Below are 15,679 nucleotides of genomic sequence, written 5' to 3'. Positions count from 1 at the left end.
CCAGCATCCGGTTTGAAGGATAACAACTTAGAGAGACACCAAACAGAACGGACCCTTTTTCTTCGCTCTCTCCACCTCGGTGTTATTTCATCCGGTATTGACGATCCCACTTGGAATAACTACCGTGATAGCACCAGGTAGCCGGAGTCCAGCTTTTGACCAGGAACATATCACCCGGTGAACATTCTCCTTAATAAACCTTTTCTGTGTTACATTTTATGAAGTTGTTGCGTTCGTCATTCCAGAAGCTTGTATTGAATTATTTATTTTCTTAGGCTGTTCCCTAAAAGCATCAAACCCCTAAAATGTTCAACCACATTCTGGCCAGATAAAGTTTGAACGACATGTGACGATTTTATATGGAACAATGATTTTGTTTTATTTCTTCAAGAGAAGTACCAGTCAGACATAGATTTAAGGATACTTTTGTCCGCCCTTCCCAAAAGCGCTCAAATTATCTTCATTAATAAAAACAATATAATTTATGCCATTAAAACGTTATTTGATTAAATAACACTGTTTACAAAATTTTTTTTTTTTTTTGGTTTGAGGCAAGAATAGGGATAGTTGGATTTTTTTTTGTTAATTTTGGTGTGCTTAATTTAAATTGATAAATAGTTTTGCCCTATCACCGCTAGATTTTTGGCTTTTAACTAGTCTCATTTTTGTATAAACAGAAAATATGTGAATATTTCAAAAGTTGCAGCAGTTATAACAGATAAATCAGGATGGATAAAAACCACTGATTGAATCAATATACTTGGATGACACAATTACACAATTCAAAATACCACAGACAGTCAAAAGTCTATTTGGTGTATTTTGCCTCTGGAATGTCACGCAAGAGTATCCCAACAGAAGTTCCCCACCATGCCGGGTTTCCATTTGCCTTGATAGTTGCTCTCCATATTCGTAATGTCTTGCGGGAATCTTTCTCCTTGCTCATCACTCGCTGCTCCAAGGTTTGGCAGGAAGAAATTGAAGTAGGAATGGATAAAATGAATCTTGATTGACATTCGGCACTCCAGATCCTCATAAGACCGTAGCAACTTCTCAACACAGGCTAGGTAATCTGGTACACGTGTGTTTCCAAGGAATCGACTACAGACCGACTTGAATGCTCCCCATGCTTTCATTTCCTTTCCTTTAGGTTAAGAAGCTCCTCAAAATCAGCACTTCTCAGATCTGAGGTCCGACAAATATGACCTCTTTGAGATTAGCAGCATTAAGACATGGGGACCTATTTTACAGTCAAAATAGTGAAAGTAGGCGGTTCTGAGGAGAGAAATGATGGTTCGAGCTGTGAAACTGTTGTGAAGTCCCCATACACATAGCAGAAAGAATTGGCCTTGTTAAGGTATCCCCGATGTTTTAACGTGCTTGAAGCCATTGGCGAATCTTAAGATATAACAAAGTACAACTAAATCATATGCAAGGCAAGAAAATATGCACTCTAGCAACCCAAAAGATGTGTAACACGATAGTTTAGGGACAGCAACCTTCAGCCCCGCCTGCCAGCGAGACAAAATCTTCCAATGACTTCCAGAGCACTATTGGATGTGGAGTGAGACCTGCAGCTTTAACTGTCAAAATCCGTCTCGTGTATATATATATATATATATATATATATATATATATATATATATATATATATATATATATATATATATATATAATGTAATGCTATCACTTAGTGCATAATAACTACAAAATAAGTCAGAAGTCTCACACCATTAAAATTAACCTGAATTTTTAAATGCTTTTATGCACAAAATGCACACTATGCATCACTAGATGTGATGAGAAAAACGAATTTCAAATTTGAATTCAACCCCAAATTAAGTAAAAACGGATGTTTTTTTTACTTGCCTAAATTTCTTTGTAAACCAGTGTAATTGTTCAGAAATGTGATTATTTTATGTTAAACATTTATGCCAAATTGATCTTCTGCTTCAAAATAATTGTTTGTAGTTTGTCTCCAAGTTTTTTTTTGTATTAAGATGTAATTGGAAAAATAAGTTTTTTTAAAAAAAGTAGAATTGCACTTTTTGTGGAAGAAAAATAGCAGTTTAACATCTATAATTTCCTCTTGTTTGTAAATATCGATATAAATTTCTTTTCAATTAAAAAAAATGATTTAATGTTTTTAAGCATCTATCTTATTCCAGAATTTGTTAAAGTCATTTTTACATTTATTTCCATCTCTGCATATGCCCAGATTCCAATTTATCAATTCATTGTCTCATTTTTAAATTCTCCGTAAGAAATAATTATGAATAATTTTCTTTAATATTTAAACATGTCCTTTTTTTCTTTTCTTCTTTTTTTTTTTGGACCAGTTGGGCATGCGCCAACAAATCCAATATAAACTCCACTTGATTCACTTAATCATGTCATTCGCAGCAAGCAAAACCGACAAAGTACCCACCATACAAGCAAATCGAAATAAGATTGGATAAAAGTAAGTATAATATTATTTTAATTTGTTTAATATTTGTAAATATGTTTTTTAAACTTTTCCAAATTATCACATTTTATTCTCTAATTTGTTATGTTTTTATTAAATTTTAAAAATGTTTCTCTCCAGTTAATTTTAATTGTTAATAAAATGTATTTAAAAAAATGTTTCGTTGTAAAAAATGTACAACATGAATAAATCTTACAAAAACGTTGTATATTTTATTGTTTTGCATTAATTTACGTTTTAGTCCTTATTTAAAACATACGGAGGTTGAAGCTTAGTTTGTCCAAATCTATTTTCTGTTATTAAAAGAGTATTTATTCCCTTATTCCGATACAATTACCGATTCCGTTCTAATTTTCTGATTCCTTACGATTCCGATTCTAATAACAAAAGCGGCCGAAGAAAACCAAACTATTGCACACGAGACCACCGCCGTCGCTATCGAATGATTTCATTAAATGGCGTCGATTGAAGTTTGCTTAATGGTTCGATATTTGGAGCTTTACTCATCACAGAGAACAATGATTTTTCACTTATTTTAAAACGTTTATTCAGTTCAAAAACGAGACTACACATTGCATAATTATGCCAAATTTCTTATTTAATAATCACCTAACAATTTGTCTGCGTCAGTTTTTTTTTATCTTGAATAACGAACATTTTTTTTTTTTTATCTCACCAATAATTTCTATACAAAATTCGGTGCCCAGGAAACTCGCCAATGGAAAACTCGTCCATTACTGAATAAATATCGATGGAAAACACATTTAATGGCCGTTTTTGAAGGAGATACTGCTTTTAAAAGAGACTATTCCCACACATAGTATTAGAACAAATATATTTTTTACTTATTTGCAGTTATATTGTTGAATTATTTATTTTTAAATTATTTTGGAGATGAGTAAATTTGTATAATTGATTTTATTTAATTATTTGGACTATTATCCTTATCTTATAGTTGTTTTTATACGACGTTTCTGCTAATTATACCTCTATCCTTCGTCAGGTTAACAGCAACGGGATTTGACATGCCTATCCAGTTGCGGTAAACCTGACGAAGGCCAAAGGTGTAATTGGCCGAAACGTCGTAGAAAAACTATATGAGCATATAGTCCAAATAATAAAATAAAATTGTTTACTGTTGTTGTAAATTAAGGGTTTGTATTACTGTACACATAGACTCGAAAAAGTTGTCATCACTGCCATCCGTAGTTGTTGCCGTCTCACCACATTTTTTTTTTTTTTTTTTTTTTTTGCCAATTAACCTCTGGCACGCTTTTGAGTGGGATTGAAACCGCTATCTTCAATGTTCATCTGGAACTGTAGAGATTCAACGTCTCTATCAACTGCACCACGGGCCCCGAAGGGCGATCAAGGTTGGATTCTTTTTGATCTTATAAATCCACGTTTATTTATTATCTGATCTTCCATAGTCGGGTCCGTACCGATTGGTGTATATATATATATATATATATATATATATATTATTCCTTAATTGGAATTCATTTTTGAGATGAGCATTATATATATTAATTTATTAAAAATGTGGTGAGACGACAACTACGGATGGCAGTGATGGCTGAGAATGCAGTTAGGAGATTCGAAGTTCCTATCCGTCGCGGTTACCACCTGACGAAGGCCAGAGGAATTAGTTGGCCGAAACGTTGTGAATAAACAATCCAATAAAAAAATGGAAAACAACTAATAAAGATGAGACTAGTAGTCCGAAATAAAAATAAATCAATACTGTTAAACAGTATTCTACTCTGTAAATCCAGGCGCGTTACTTACGGAAAGACGGTTAATTAAACTGTAGAAGCGCCTGTTAAACTACACAAGTTCTATAATTTAGTATCCCCGAAAAAAGAACAAAATCAATAATATTTTTAGCAAACCGCTTGTGAAAACTTTTTTTTTTTTTAAATCAATTGAAAAGTATTAAACTATATAACACACACGCATCAATTAAAAAAAAGAACAACTTTCTTATTTCAAATGTCTGCTAAAGATTCCTCTGCGATGTGATAGGAATAAACTACTGAACTCGGCGAAATGGTGAAGATAGTCCCAGGGGTTCATACCATGCAAACGGTAAATTTGCGACGGGTTCGATTATCAGATCCGTTGTAAGCGACCTCGAATACCTCTAAAGCAACAAAACAAATTAGAGTGATCGTTGTTCTGTTGTAGCGTAGGGTAACATTTACCCGAAAAACATACACAGTCGATCATCGGTGGGTATGAACAAGAAAATGGTGGCAAAAACTGACACCCGAAATACTTGAAGTTCTAATAATGCTTTAAACAAAATACTGTAACATAGAAACGCAATATATGTTACCGTGACATATATTGTGTGAAAAATCGATTTTATCTTTTTTACAACAAATAAATGAGTATAAATATTTTTTTTTGAAAAATAAGGTTCTCTTGTAGGAAATGTCTCCTTGATTCGTACTTAAGTTTTTCTCGGTCACATGTCCCCGTTTACAATTCGTAGCGGTAGGCTGACATCAATGGATATTTTTCTATAAAAACGGTGATTAACAATATATTTTATTTTTATTTATTTTTTTTTTTTTTTGAAATGTTTAACATATTTCTGGTTTATTTTAATATACATATGGATTCGAAAAAGTTATCAATTGTAGTAGAAAGCCACCTAATAAATGTCACTGTAATTTTAATTGGGTGGGTTTTTACCATTTTGTTTTCTCTCTTATTTTGAAGTGATTATTGAGTCCTCAAAGACACCATGGCCAGCTTTTCTTTTTTTTTTTCGAATCGAATAAACATGAATAAAAATACTAAACTTAACAAGTTAGGTAGAAAACTAATTTTTCTTGTCTTTTGATATTTGTTACATTAGCTGTGTCAGGAACTGTATTTTCAAGCTTATAACTACTCGAAAAATGTAATTGTAACCCCAATTTTTTTTTCAATTAAAGGAGAAAGGACCAAGGTTTCATAAAAGTGTTTTAGAAAAAAGTTTTAAACTTCGGACTTTACAGGTAAATTTCTAAAAAAAAAAAAACACTTCTTTTTTGTTTTAAATTTGAATATATTATTTATTGATCTTTCATCTTCAATTTGTGATATATAAAACTTTAGTGAGTAAATTATTTACTTTTTAATAGGCATTTCAAAATGAGCAGCGTGAATAAAAAAAACAAACGTTTCTCTAAAATTTTATATTCGGTTTATTGGAAACAGCATAAAATTTCATTGACCCTGAAAACATCGTAAAAATTGAATCAATAGAAAAACTTTGATAGATTTTCAAATTTAAAAATTGAAAAATACTTACCTCGTAAAATTCAATTGATTTCATTACTGTTTTTAGAAAATAATATTTCTATTACTTTTTATACAACTTTAATAGTTTATTTTGCAAGTATAATCCATAAAAAAATAAACAACCCACTTTTAAAAGTGAAATTACGTGGTCTTTTTTATATTTTATTCGCAGTTTCGTGTTAGGGGTGTCAAAGATTCCCCTAAAATTCTGATACACATATTGTTACATACATTTAAAAACTTTTTCTAATCTGTGTATAGAAATACAACCCCTTCAATTTTTGTAATACTATCGAAACTCAAGGTGAGATTCTCTCACGGCGCATACATTTTGTTCTCACATAACACTCGACTGTACTTGTTTTTTAACTGAATAAACGCGTTAAAATAAGTGAAACCACTAAAGCTCGGAAACTAGGTAGATAACGAACACTTAGAAAAATCAATTTGATCTTTTCTAAAACAGTAAAGAAGTAAAAATTAAAAAAATAGTATGCGTGGTGTACTCTTTATAAAAACAATCTCTTGTAAGAACGTTCATAAATATGTTTTCAATCGATATTTATTCAATAATAGATCGGCAAAAAACGGAGTTTTCTGGGACCGCTACAACACCCATAACTAAATAATTGCATTCCAAAATGAGTTTCTACCTTTTTATGTTTGACTGAACATTCTAAAAGAAAATAGAAAAATTGAAAACATTATTTTCGAATTTAGACTAGTGGGTTCAGTTTCTTCTATGAAGTTAATTCTTTAACACTAAATCCAAGTCTGACTGGAATGATAGTCAAATCACAATCATTTTAAAAAGTTAATGACCTTGCCCCTAAAATATACAGAAAACTGTCCTAAAAGACGAGAATAGCTCAGAAATCGGGTCATCTCTTACGTTAAATTTATATGTGAAACTAAATTCTAAAAGAATTTGTTTTTTTTTCCACGAAACATTTTTCAGGCTGTTCATACGTAATTTCACTTTTGATTAGAAGATTTTTTGAAGACTTTCATATAAGATTACAACAATAATTTTTATATAGTAAAATAATCCACTTAACTTTTGATTAGAAAATTTTTTTGAAGATTTTTATATAAGATTACAACAATAATTTTTATATAGTAAAATAATCCACTTAACTTTTGATTAGAAGATTTTTTGAAGATTTTTATATAAGATTACAACAATAATTTTTATATAGTAAAATAATCCACTTAACTTTTGATTAGAAAATTTTTTTGAAGATTTTTATATAAGATTACAACAATAATTTTTATATAGTAAAATAATCCACTTAACTTTTGATTAGAAGATTTTTTTGAAGATTTTTATATAAGATTACAACAATAATTTTTATATAGTAAAATAATCCACTTAACTTTTGATTAGAAGATTTTTTTGAAGATTTTTATATAAGATTACAACAATAATTTTTATATAGTAAAATAATCCACTTAACTTTTGATTAGAAGATTTTTTGAAGATTTTTATATAAGATTACAACAATAATTTTTATATAGTAAAATAATCCACTTAACTTTTGATTAGAAAATTTTTTTGAAGATTTTTATATAAGATTACAACAATAATTTTTATATAGTAAAATAATCCACTTAACTTTTGATTAGAAGATTTTTTGAAGATTTTTATATAAGATTACAACAATAATTTTTATATAGTAAAATAATCCACTTAACTTTTGATTAGAAGATTTTTTGAAGATTTTTATATAAGATTACAACAATAATTTTTATATAGTAAAATAATCCACTTAACTTTTGATTAGAAGGATTTTTTGAAGATTTTTATATAAGATTACAACAATAATTTTTATATAGTAAAATAATCCACTTAACTTTTGATTAGAAGGATTTTTTGAAGATTTTTATATAAGATTACAACAATAATTTTTATATAGTAAAATAATCCACTTAACTTTTGATTAGAAGGATTTTTTGAAGATTTTTATATAAGATTACAACAATAATTTTTATATAGTAAAATAATCCACTTAACTTTTGATTAGAAGGATTTTTTGAAGACTTTCATATAAGATTACAACAATAATTTTTATATAGTAAAATAATCCACTTAACTTTTGATTTGAAGATTTTTTTGAAGATTTTTATATAAGATTACAACAATAATTTTTATATAGTAAAATAATCCACTTAACTTTTGATTAGAAGGATTTTTTGAAGATTTTTATATAAGATTACAACAATAATTTTTATATAGTAAAATAATCCACTTAACTTTTGATTAGAAGATTTTTTTGAAGACTTTCATATAAGATTACAACAATAATTTTTATATAGTAAAATAATCCACTTAACTTTTGATTAGAAGATTTTTTTGAAGATTTTCATATAAGATTACAACAATAATTTTTATATAGTAAAATAATCAACTTAACTTTTGATTAGAATGATTTTTTTGAAGATTTTCATATAAGATTACAACAATAATTTTTATATAGTAAAATAATCCACTTTTGATTTGAAGATTTTTTGAAGATTTTTATATAAGATTACAACAATAATTTTTATATAGTAAAATAATCCACTTAACTTTTGATTAGAAGATTTTTTGAAGATTTTTATATAAGATTACAACAATAATTTTTATATAGTAAAATAATCCACTTAACTTTTGATTAGAAGATTTTTTTGAAGATTTTTATATAAGATTACAACAATAATTTTTATATAGTAAAATAATCCACTTAACTTTTGATTAGAAGATTTTTTTGAAGATTTTTATATAAGATTACAACAATAATTTTTATATAGTAAAATAATCCACTTAACTTTTGATTAGAAGATTTTTTTGAAGATTTTCATATAAGATTACAACAATAATTTTTATATAGTAAAATAATCCACTTAACTTTTGATTAGAAGATTTTTTTGAAGATTTTCATATAAGATTACAACAATAATTTTTATATAGTAAAATAATCCACTTAACTTTTGATTAGAAGATTTTTTTGAAGATTTTCATATAAGATTACAACAATAATTTTTATATAGTAAAATAATCCACTTAACTTTTGATTAGAAGATTTTTTTGAAGATTTTTATATAAGATTACAACAATAATTTTTATATAGTAAAATAATCCACTTAACTTTTGATTAGAAGATTTTTTTGAAGATTTTTATATAAGATTACAACAATAATTTTTATATAGTAAAATAATCCACTTAACTTTTGATTAGAAGATTTTTTTGAAGATTTTCATATAAGATTACAACAATAATTTTTATATAGTAAAATAATCCACTTAACTTTTGATTAGAAGATTTTTTTGAAGATTTTCATATAAGATTACAACAATAATTTTTATATAGTAAAATAATCCACTTAACTTTTGATTAGAAGATTTTTTTGAAGATTTTTATATAAGATTACAACAATAATTTTTATATAGTAAAATAATCCACTTAACTTTTGATTAGAAGATTTTTTTGAAGATTTTCATATAAGATTACAACAATAATTTTTATATAGTAAAATAATCCACTTAACTTTTGATTAGAAGGATTTTTTTGAAGATTTTCATATAAGATTACAACAATAATTTTTATATAGTAAAATAATCCACTTAACTTTTGATTAGAAAGATTTTTTGAAGATTTTTATATAAGATTACAACAATAATTTTTATATAGTAAAATAATCCACTTAACTTTTGATTAGAAGGATTTTTTTGAAGATTTTCATATAAGATTACAACAATAATTTTTATATAGTAAAATAATCCACTTAACTTTTGATTAGAAGATTTTTTTGAAGATTTTCATATAAGATTACAACAATAATTTTTATATAGTAAAATAATCCACTTAACTTTTGATTTGAAGATTTTTTTGAAGATTTTTATATAAGATTACAACAATAATTTTTATATAGTAAAATAATCCACTTAACTTTTGATTAGAAGGATTTTTTTGAAGATTTTTATATAAGATTACAACAATAATTTTTATATAGTAAAATAATCCACTTAACTTTTGATTAGAAGATTTTTTTGATGATTTTTATATAAGATTACAACAATAATTTTTATATAGTAAAATAATCCACTTAACTTTTGATTAGAAGATTTTTTGAAGATTTTTATATAAGATTACAACAATAATTTTTATATAGTAAAATAATCCACTTAACTTTTGATTAGAAGATTTTTTTGAAGATTTTTATATAAGATTACAACAATAATTTTTATATAGTAAAATAATCCACTTAACTTTTGATTAGAAGATTTTTTGAAGATTTTTATATAAGATTACAACAATCATTTTTATATAGTAAAATAATCAACTTAACTTTTGATTAGAAGGATTTTTTTGAAGACTTTCATATAAGATTACAACAATAATTTTTATATATTAAAATAATCCACTTAACTTTTGATTAGAAGGATTTTTGAAGATTTTTATATAAGATTACAACAATAATTTTTATATAGTAAAATAATCAACTTAACTTTTGATTAGAAGGATTTTTGAAGATTTTTATATAAGATTACAACAATAATTTTTATATAGTAAAATAATCCACTTAACTTTTGATTAGAAGATTTTTTGAAGACTTTCATATAAGATTACAACAATAATTTTTATATATTAAAATAATCCACTTAACTTTTGATTAGAAGGATTTTTGAAGATTTTTATATAAGATTACAACAATAATTTTTATATAGTAAAATAATCCACTTAACTTTTGATTAGAAGGATTTTTGAAGATTTTTATATAAGATTACAACAATAATTTTTATATAGTAAAATAATCCACTTAACTTTTGATTAGAAGGATTTTTTGAAGATTTTTATATAAGATTACAACAATAATTTTTATATAGTAAAATAATCCACTTAACTTTTGATTAGAAGATTTTTTGAAGATTTTTATATAAGATTACAACAATAATTTTTATATAGTAAAATAATCCACTTAACTTTTGATTAGAAGGATTTTTTGAAGACTTTCATATAAGATTACAACAATAATTTTTATATAGTAAAATAATCAACTTAACTTTTGATTAGAAGGATTTTTTGAAGACTTTCATATAAGATTACAACAATAATTTTTATATAGTAAAATAATCCACTTAACTTTTGATTAGAAGATTTTTTGAAGATTTTTATATAAGATTACAACAATAATTTTTATATAGTAAAATAATCCACTTAACTTTTGATTAGAAGGATTTTTTGAAGACTTTCATATAAGATTACAACAATAATTTTTATATAGTAAAATAATCCACTTAACTTTTGATTAGAAGATTTTTTGAAGATTTTTATATAAGATTACAACAATAATTTTTATATAGTAAAATAATCCACTTAACTTTTGATTAGAAGGATTTTTTGAAGACTTTCATATAAGATTACAACAATAATTTTTATATAGTAAAATAATCCACTTAACTTTTGATTAGAAGATTTTTTGAAGATTTTTATATAAGATTACAACAATAATTTTTATATAGTAAAATAATCCACTTAACTTTTGATTAGAAGGATTTTTTGAAGATTTTTATATAAGATTACAACAATAATTTTTATATAGTAAAATAATCCACTTAACTTTTGATTAGAATGATTTTTTGAAGATTTTTATATAAGATTACAACAATAATTTTTATATAGTAAAATAATCAACTTAACTTTTGATTAGAAGGATTTTTTGAAGACTTTCATATAAGATTACAACAATAATTTTTATATAGTAAAATAATCCACTTAACTTTTGATTAGAAGATTTTTTGAAGATTTTTATATAAGATTACAACAATAATTTTTATATAGTAAAATAATCCACTTAACTTTTGATTAGAAGGATTTTTTGAAGATTTTTATATAAGATTACAACAATAATTTTTATATAGTAAAATAATCCACTTAACTTTTGATTAGAAGATTTTTTGAAGATTTTTATATAAGATTACAACAATAATTTTTATATAGTAAAATAATCAACTTAACTTTTGATTAGAAGGATTTTTTGAAGACTTTCATATAAGATTACAACAATAATTTTTATATAGTAAAATAATCCACTTAACTTTTGATTAGAAGATTTTTTGAAGATTTTTATATAAGATTACAACAATAATTTTTATATAGTAAAATAATCCACTTAACTTTTGATTAGAAGATTTTTTGAAGACTTTCATATAAGATTACAACAATAATTTTTATATAGTAAAATAATCCACTTAACTTTTGATTAGAATGATTTTTTGAAGACTTTCATATAAGATTACAACAATAATTTTTATATAGTAAAATAATCCACTTAACTTTTGATTAGAATGATTTTGTGAAGACTTTCATATAAGATTACAACAATAATTTTTATATAGTAAAATAATCCACTTAACTTTTGATTAGAATGATTTTGTGAAGACTTTCATATAAGATTACAACAATAATTTTTATATAGTAAAATAATCCACTTTTATATTTTCATGAAAATAATTTTACTTTTGATTAGAAGGATTTTGTGAAGACTTTCATAGAGGACTATAACAATAATTTTTATATAGTAAAATAATCCACTTAACTTTTATATTTTCATGAAAATATAAAATTTAACTATGAAACGAAATATAAGAAAAGCATTTTAATAAAATATATTTTCAATTTAAAAAATACGCACTTACATTTTTGTTAGACAAATTTTCAGTCTCCATCTGTATATTTGCGTCAGTGTTATCAGCGGGAAGAATATAAACTTAACTGATAAAATTGTTTCATTTACAATCATGGATCATTCATAACTTGATTTGAGTTTATGTACTTTTATCAGCATATCGAATAGTTGCTTTTTATGACAAGTAAACACTACTAACAGACAGAAGTTGCCGGAATCAAAGTAATCAAAATCTGTCAAGCGTAAAGTAAAAAACCTCGAAGTTCTTTAAAGCATTTTTTGTGTCAGGTTTTTCAATAACGGAAAAAAAGCCACCATATTTTTTTCCACAAGTAAAATAAATTTACATCGTGTTTTATGTTATGAATATAGATTTTAATATCACTAGGTACTTAAAATGATGAACATTTATTGGTTTTATCTTCAGTGCCAACAATGTCAAATTAAATTAAACATGTTTTTTTGAAGGAATCTACTTTGGAATCGGAAATTAGTATTTTTTCCGATAAAGATTTCGATAGCCTGAAAGTTCCGATTTTTCCGATTCCCCATTCAGGCACCGATTAATCGTCCCCAAACTACTTTTTACCGAACTTCAAGAAACGTAGGCAAAAATTCTTTCTTAAAAATCAATTCTTTTTAAATGCACACAAATCACTATTTGCTTTGGCAGTCGACCGAAAATATGTTAATTTTACGCTATCTTCATATGCGAAACAGGTACTTTCTTCTAAATATTGATGTAATTATAGAAGGTATTCATAGTTTACACACGTGATCACCTAAAAACATACAAAACAAAAAATTTAAGAATGTAGTTAAGGGTCATCATTTGCTTTAAAATGTATATATTCTTTCTTTTAATTTAAAAAAAAACTTAATATATTTATGTAATGTATTCTCTTATTTGTCTGCAAGTTAAAAGTTCAATTTTCAAAGTAGGTGATAATAAGTAAAAATAGCATAAAATTTAACATTTGTATAAAATGTATCGATTAAAATACATTTAAATTAACCGCAACACAACTATAAGTCTTACAAATTCATAAAATTATTGAAATCAGTTTTTTATAAATAAATAAATTTAATAAATGTTTTAAAATAATGATAAAAATGTACATTTATAATATTTTTCATTAATAAAACTCCTTTTTATTCACAGGTACATGGATGAACAACAAAGGATTTTTTAAAATATTTACGCAATAAAACGGTGTCTTTGTTTATAAGGAGAAAAATATTTTCCTGAACAAGTTCATTTACAAAAAAATAGAAAGAAACCCTCGATAGAAACTTAGGCTTCAGAGGTGTATACTTCATGATTTGAACATTTGTTACACGTCAACAAATACAAGAAAAATCACAATTTGTATAGTTTAAAACATTCATAAAATTATATTAAAAATATGGACATGCCGACAAAAACTGACGTAAATCATTATCCATGCGAAAAGTGTTATTTAGCAAACCTGATTGCTTCAAGAAAAAGGCGTAACAGGGCACAGGGAATTGAAAAACCTTTTGTTTGTGAAATTTGTTATTTTGGGTTTGCAAGTGAACACCATTTAACGAGCCACATGCAGACACATACTAAGGAAAAAAGCGGGGCAACGTTGGCAGCTGGTTTGGCTGCCCCATCTCCAGCATTACAATATTCAAAGGAAGAAAAATGAAAAAAAAAAAGGAAAAATCTTTTGAATGTGAAGTGTGTCGTTCTGCGTTTGCAAGAAACGATCATTTAACAGTACACATGCAAACACACACTAAAAATACTTAGAAGCAATCCCTGGAAAACTAAGCTGGAAGGAAATACAGATAGCAGCCATAAAGGGAACAGTGTCTATTCTTAAAGATGCCTCGGATATAAATGTAAATTATAATAGAATAAAGTGTTAGCCCCAGGAAGGAGCCCCTTGATCTCTTCAAACGAACAAAAGTAAAATAAATGAGAAAAAACATATTCTTGTGAGGAGTGTAACTCTTCATATTCACACAAATCCACATTACAAAAATATATACGGACACACAAGCACAAAGAACCTTCTGTTAGTGAAGTGCGTACCTCGGTCATTGCAGCAAAAACAAATTCAAGAAGGCACATAAAGAGACACACTGGTGACACAAATACTTGCTACTTAAGTACAGAGCAATCATACCCGGTGAAGCAAGTGCAAGTGAAATACAAACCATTGCAGTGAAAGGGACGACTAGAATCCTGAAAAGATCTCTTGGTTGGACTCACTAAAATAGGGGTAAATGTCAGACATCTGGTTGGATGTCCCACCCCCTAGAAGAAAAAAGTTTAAGAAAAATGAAAAAAAAAAGTGACACAAATAATTTAAACGCCGACATGCAAACAGATATTACACATGATTTTATGGCTTAATATGGATAATGTAGAAACTCTGGTCGAACTCCTCAATCAAACTAACAATATACTAAACTTTTATGTACGACAGCAAATTGGCCTATGAAATAAAATCAAACCTTTCTGGTTTAAAATGTGCAGGAGATATACTAAATATTTCACACAAGTGGACGGTTAGAATAACCTAAAATATTTCAGTTGAAATCTCTAAAAAGCGGGTTAATGTCTGTCATCCGAAGAGATGCCTCATCTCCAGCAATATAAATTCAAGATAATTTTAACAAAGAATTTAACTTTAATGAACAAACATTTACTTGTTTTGTTTGGCTCTTAGTTATATTTATACTAGCTGGCAGCCCGGCATTGCCCGGTTGTACAATACGCTTAAACATGATATTTTAATTTATGCAGATTGCATACATACATATCTATTATTGCAGACTCGATCATCCTTTTATTATTATATATTACGAAGAATGATTCACCCGATGGACTAATTCGCAAATAAATAAATAATAATGATAATGTTGTTCATCAAATTCCGTCTGCGTTTGTTTACAATATCACATCAGCTGATATTTGGACTTGACGATGCTGATTGTTTAGTTTTAAAATATGCACACGAAGAAATGATTTGCAGCGATTTTTAAATGGTGCCTTTTCTTTTATCGTAAGTTGCACTCATTGATAAGAAAAAAATAATAAAATAAAATAGTGGGGTACACCTGAACTTGGACGGGGGATCATTCGATCTGCAATCGAATTCTCTAACGATAGGCTATATCTACAGATTATAATAAATCTGTTTTTTTTTTCAGAAGAAATTTGATAAACTTTTATCTTCCTTGGCCGGTGTAACTTAAGTATTTTCCTGTAAAAAT

General features: G+C 26.2%; 1 long non-coding RNA gene across 1 annotated transcript; it reads left to right on the top strand.

Moving 5' to 3' along the window:
• Nucleotides 1–2,376: 2,376 nt before the first annotated feature.
• Nucleotides 2,377–14,388, top strand: LOC145270618 (uncharacterized). Its single transcript, XR_013865472.1, has 3 exons — nucleotides 2,377–2,461; nucleotides 5,413–5,475; nucleotides 13,593–14,388. It is a non-coding gene; the product is annotated as an uncharacterized LOC145270618 (long non-coding RNA).
• Nucleotides 14,389–15,679: the final 1,291 nt, after the last annotated feature.

Source organism: Euprymna scolopes, chromosome 46 (assembly GCF_053919585.1).
Source record: "Euprymna scolopes isolate OS-2025 chromosome 46, ASM5391958v1, whole genome shotgun sequence".
NCBI lineage: Eukaryota > Metazoa > Mollusca > Cephalopoda > Sepiida > Sepiolidae > Euprymna > Euprymna scolopes.
This window is presented reverse-complemented; position numbering and strand designations above follow the sequence as displayed.